The sequence below is a fragment of the Centruroides sculpturatus genome, unplaced genomic scaffold, assembly GCF_000671375.1.
Source record: "Centruroides sculpturatus isolate CEXI.00-Female unplaced genomic scaffold, Cexi_2.0 scaffold4278, whole genome shotgun sequence".
Taxonomy (NCBI): Eukaryota; Metazoa; Arthropoda; class Arachnida; order Scorpiones; family Buthidae; genus Centruroides; species Centruroides sculpturatus.
This window is the reverse complement of record NW_019388632.1, coordinates 1,355-7,062: the sequence shown is the minus strand read 5'-3', so window position 1 is coordinate 7,062 and position 5,708 is coordinate 1,355. Positions and strand designations below refer to the sequence as shown.

Here is a 5,708-nt window from a genome sequence, read left to right as displayed (position 1 = left end):
ATAATACATTCAATTGCAACAGTTCTACATCTTTCAGCAGAAATATTTTACTTATCAAACATTTTTAACTGACTTTGCAACAATCTTTATGATTGAACATTAACGGATTAACAGAACATGAAGATGGCTGCCCAATCAGTAAAAACATTTGATAAATAAAATAGGTTAGAACTGCTGGAAGAGGTTAAAACTGTTGTAATCAAATGTAAAATACCAGTTTGAGAGACATATAAATATAAAATATTACTCAAATAGCATAATAAGTTAGTAATGAAATATATTATCAAAAGATATTAATAATGAAATATATTATAAAAAGGTATCCCATTTAAAATTAGCACAACTGAGATAATGAAACATTAATGCTGTGAATTTTATAGGGAATATTCAAAAGAAAAAGTGTATGAGACCAATCACAGAACTATACACAAACTAAAGAAAAGCACTTAGAGAAACAGTAACCTATCAACATTAGTATTTTAGATCACTTTAAGCATCTTCTAAGTTTCTGTAAGTTTAAATAATGTTAAAATAAAGTTTCTAATGAGTGTCTTTTACCTAAATTAATTTGTATCATTTCCAAAGATTAAAGATGATTTTATGTATGACATTCTGTATATTATAATTAATTCTTACAATTTTCAAAGTAGACTAATTTTTATATTTACAATACTATTTTTTGATCATTATTCAACAGAGCTTAAATACATTGCTTCAATATATTGGAGAGAGGAAAAAATTAAAATTTATTAAAATATTATTTTTTCATAGTTATTTATTTTGATAAATTTTAACAGTTTCTAAGAAAACATCACCATCAAAAAATTACACAGAACATGCAATAAGAAAAGTAAATAAATACACAACAAAAAATAAACTAACAAATTTACTTTCCTTAGATAAAATTACAATTTTAAAAAAGCTTTATTCAAGATATAACTATACTTCCAAGCAAATGTATTTAACAGTAAAGTTTTTAAACTTATAATGATGTATTTAAATACATTAATATTATTTATTCCTTCAAATATAAATGTAATGATTGATAAAACTAGCAATAAAATATTCAAATCTAGCATATACAGTGTACAACAAAGACATCATAGTATACATATATTAAACAATTATTACTCAAGAAAAAATAATATAAAGCTTGTGTATGCTAAATATGATTTAAGCACTTGATCAATTTTTTGATATATATATGAAAATTACAAATGGGATACCTAATCAACAAAGGTGCAAATTCATTATTAAATGTTAGGAAGTTCTTGTTCAGAAATGAACAAGAACTCCTAACATTTAATAATGAATAATCAAATGGAAGTTCTTGTTCAGAAATGAACAAGAACTTCCATTTGATTATTCATTCCTAATTTGTTAAAATTAGAAAATTTAACAATATGATTTTTAATTTTTACATAAAAATATATTTAAAAATTTTCTCAGCATTTAAATAATTTGTTTAATAATTTAACTAATTCAAATCTTATGTTCTTAATCTGCAAATGGTTCTCTAAAAATTTAATATATTTTCAAATTTGTAAACTTCTGACATTGAAAACGTAAGAAACTATGATTAATCAAAATCAAGAAATCAGGGAAGATCAGAATGTTCATTATGTATAAATAAATTTGAATTTCTTATGGTTTTTTAAGAAATCTTTTAAGATCAATGGTAATAAACAAACAGACTATAGCTGAAGCCCCTGTATAAAAAAGAAAATACTTGTAAAATAAAAAATTCAAAAAATGAATTGTATAATTAGAATACAGTAAGAATTGAGTTAGTTAAAAATATCAATTTTAAAACTTTAATGTTTTATTATTTATCCTGTAAAATTCACATTCTTTTAATTAATTTTTATGCACTAAATATATCTTAGAGAAATTATTTCTGATGAAAAAAACATTTTCTTATATTCATATTATCATTACCATCTTTACATGATGTTATAATATGTGATAAATTTATACAACATAATAATGTACATTATATACTGTATATGAATACAGTAGAACATCGATTATCTGAATATCAATCAACTGAAACATTGGTTAACCAAAAGCATTCCAGTTAGCAAATTCAAATTTCTGCTAATGCTAGTGCTAGGTTGGCAGGGAGGAAGTGAGTGCTGTGGCACTGCAGCACCTCTTCCTCCCTGCCAACCTAAACTTTAGGCCTACTTTAATATACTACTTTATATAAGATATGTATTTGTAAGACATGCGATACAAAATATATATACTACCGCTTTGTGTTTACTATATTTTTTCGTAAATGATCAGTTCTATGAAAAATCAGTTAACAACCCCAGTCCCAAATTGTTTTGGATAATCAATGCTCTACTGTACCATATAATATAAACTGATTTTACATATGTAAAAAATTTTTATGCTGTCATTATAAAAATTAAAATTTTTATTACAATTGACTAAAAATGTAACTTACTCGTAAAGTATTAATTTTTTTAAAATTATCAGCATCCCATTGCTTAATGGTTTTATCTTTACCTCCAGTGAAAAACATATGTGTCTTTGGTATAAACTTCATGCACATTATACTGAAATTAATAAATTTGAAGTAATAATTTATCAAAAGAGAAATCTGAATTATAAAATAAATAAAACCCACCAATATAATGACGGTTTTTCAAAATAATGATAAATAATATACATACAGTATATATATATATATATATATATATATTATATACTGTATGTATATTATTTATCATTATTTTATTTTATTATAATATTTACTATATTTAAATTTTTTCCTGATAATGAGTATGCAAAGAAATTAAAATAAATACAGAAAAAGTTCAAAAATTATGTAATTAGTAATTAGAAAATATATTTCCCTTAGTTAAATTATGCATAAAAATATATTAAAATATCAATTACTTGATTATATTTTAATTATTTCATGCTCCAATATCAATGATGTAAACAGAAACACAACATTGACATTTTTATGCTGAGATACTTCATCTTTGAATGCTCTTAAAATATAAATACAAACATCCATAGAAGTTTTTAAAAGCAGACTAACACTGAAACCATGGGAACTATCAACATCAGTCAGAGTTGTCCAATCATATTCCAAAAGAAACAATGACAAAAATGCAAATGTATTCTACATACATATATGCAGTTTTAGTTGTCAGTATCATAAGCTTTGACCAATTCCTTCATTAGTTGGAATTATTATTTATGTCTTCACTAACTTATTCATTTTTTTGTGATGCACATTGTTCCATGGAAAGGTTTGATGAGCCAAACATCACATTCTTATCCATCACTGACATTGAGTTATTATGGTAATCATTGTTTTTGAGATAAGCAAACCAGATCAAATGGTTCTAGCACAAATCTGCCTTAACAAGTCATATATTTATGATAATATCTAAATTTATTACATTAATATAATACTTTATTTAAATATTTATACCAATGGAATTATTGTTGAATTATAAAATGGCTATGTATTTTTTTCATGATTTTAATCCGATTAAAAAAACTGCACCATCTTGGCCTTTATTTTAGTTGATTTTTTCCAGTTTTAAAGAAGCAAACAAATATCTCTCAACATATATTTGAGCCTTGACTTATATTTAAATCCAATTAAAATTTTTTTCAATTTCAAAAACTGTTTGGTACATGTTATATAGTTAAACTAATGCTAAAATTTGGTATGTGTGATTGTTTAGCAATGCTAAACATTTGCCCAGTTGTGATCTGTCAAGCTGAAGCATGCAACCTATGCAAGAGAATTAAAAGTTTGGTGTGATTGTAAATAAATATTGAATATGACATTAAAATCAACAGAATCAGGCTTGGTAAGTTCTACAAAAATTTTATTTTAATAACTTTTTAATTTTATATAGGAATATCTACTAATCAAGCAATTGTCAAAAATTGAAGGGAAAGTTACTAGTAATTGAAGGGAAAATTTATAAATAAAATTTATTCTGTTGTAAATGTAAATTTTTATTAAAACTATAAATTTATGTATTTGATATGATTATATGTTTTAGACTTTATAAAAAAGCTTTGTACAAAAGGTTTTATACAGTTATAAAAAAAAAATGAAACAAGTAAAACTAAAAGAATGTTGTGGTTCACTTTTGATGTAATAAAATTGCAAGTAAACTTTCCAAAATACATGTGAAATATGCAAAGAAGCTTACTTCCATGTATGATGTATATGCTGAGCAGTTGCTTTTAATGCAATATTTCTTAAAGCCATTTATAATTGTGTCGTCAACATTCTTTTATAATTCTATTATTAATCTTTTACAAAAATATATGGAATTTTTATTCCACATATTTTTGTTCGAGGAGGCTGAAGAGCATGATAGCAATGAAACAGAAAACGGGAATGATGAAAGTGATAAGTTTCAATGACCTTCTAAATTTTATTAATATAACTTGCTAACTTTTTGCATGCAAACAAAATTAATAATAAAAGGTCAACTTATATATTCAGGCCAAAACAGTATTATATCTACCTACACAGCAATTAAAAATACAAAAGCGATAAATATAGTATATTAGACAAACACATTATTAATAATTAAAATTATCCATAAAAAAATTGTTGTGAGCATATTCTCAAATGATTTACTCTAGCTATAACTTCATACATTGTTATATATCTAAGTTTCATATATATTAAAAAAGTTATAATATTAAATAATTTATCATCATCATTAAAAATAATTACCTTTCATCATGTGCAAATATAGATCTATGGCAATCTCCAAAATCTAATCCCCATATTTTTACATTTCTATCAGCTGAACCAGTAATTATCAGATTGCTATCATATGAAATATCCATGCAAATTACTGGAAATTTATGACCAAATAAAGATAAGAAAAACTGAAACAAAAATTATAACTTTATTAATAAAATTATATAAAAATTGTTTTTATTATTAAATTATCGATGTAAATCAAATTAAGATGCATGTATTAAATATAAGAAATTTATTTTCAAATTTAACAAAATAAATATGACATTAAATTACAAAATTTTAATGAATTTTGAAATGTAAAAAATGTTATCAAAAACTGAAAAAATCAATATATTTTGCATAAAACCTGCATAAAATGATGTTAAGATAATTTATTAACACCAAGACTCACTTCAAATAGCAAACTGAAAATAAATATAATTTATGAAATTGATAAAGTAAAATTTTGTAATTATGCTTTATGCTAAAAATCACAACTGCAAAATTAAAATTACTAAAGTACATTTTTTGATAAATTATGATAACGATAACTAACAATGATAAATTAAAGTAATACTTACTTTTAAAGTATCTACAAAAAATATTTTCACTGTACTATCAAGAAGTGATATAGCTATTAGTTTTCCATTTGGGCTAAATTTCAAAACAATGAATGTAAAAATATATTAAAATATTAAAAAACTTATTTGTTTATTTTAGAATTAAATATAAATATTGTATATAGAAAATATCAAGGGTTGAGTGATAAATAAGGCCTTCATCTTTATAAACTTAGTTTGGAAACAGGTAGAATAATATGATCAAAAAGTAGTGAGTCATTTATTTTAATCATATATATTCATTTTTTCAACCTAATCACCGTTTAATGTGACACAGTTTTCCAAATGTTAAGTCTATCTTTGATTTCTGTTCATGAAGAAACTGATATTTTCCCAATCTGTTCCCC

The 5,708-nt window shown here is 23.4% G+C and overlaps 1 long non-coding RNA gene across 1 annotated transcript; it reads right to left on the bottom strand.

Annotated features, from left to right (window-relative positions):
- Positions 1-2,462: 2,462 nt before the first annotated feature.
- On the bottom strand, positions 2,463-5,398 carry LOC111617021. The gene is made up of 3 exons (XR_002755363.1): positions 5,323-5,398; positions 4,730-4,887; positions 2,463-2,564 (listed from the first exon to the last, which is right to left on the bottom strand). It is a non-coding gene; the product is annotated as an uncharacterized LOC111617021 (long non-coding RNA).
- Positions 5,399-5,708: the final 310 nt, after the last annotated feature.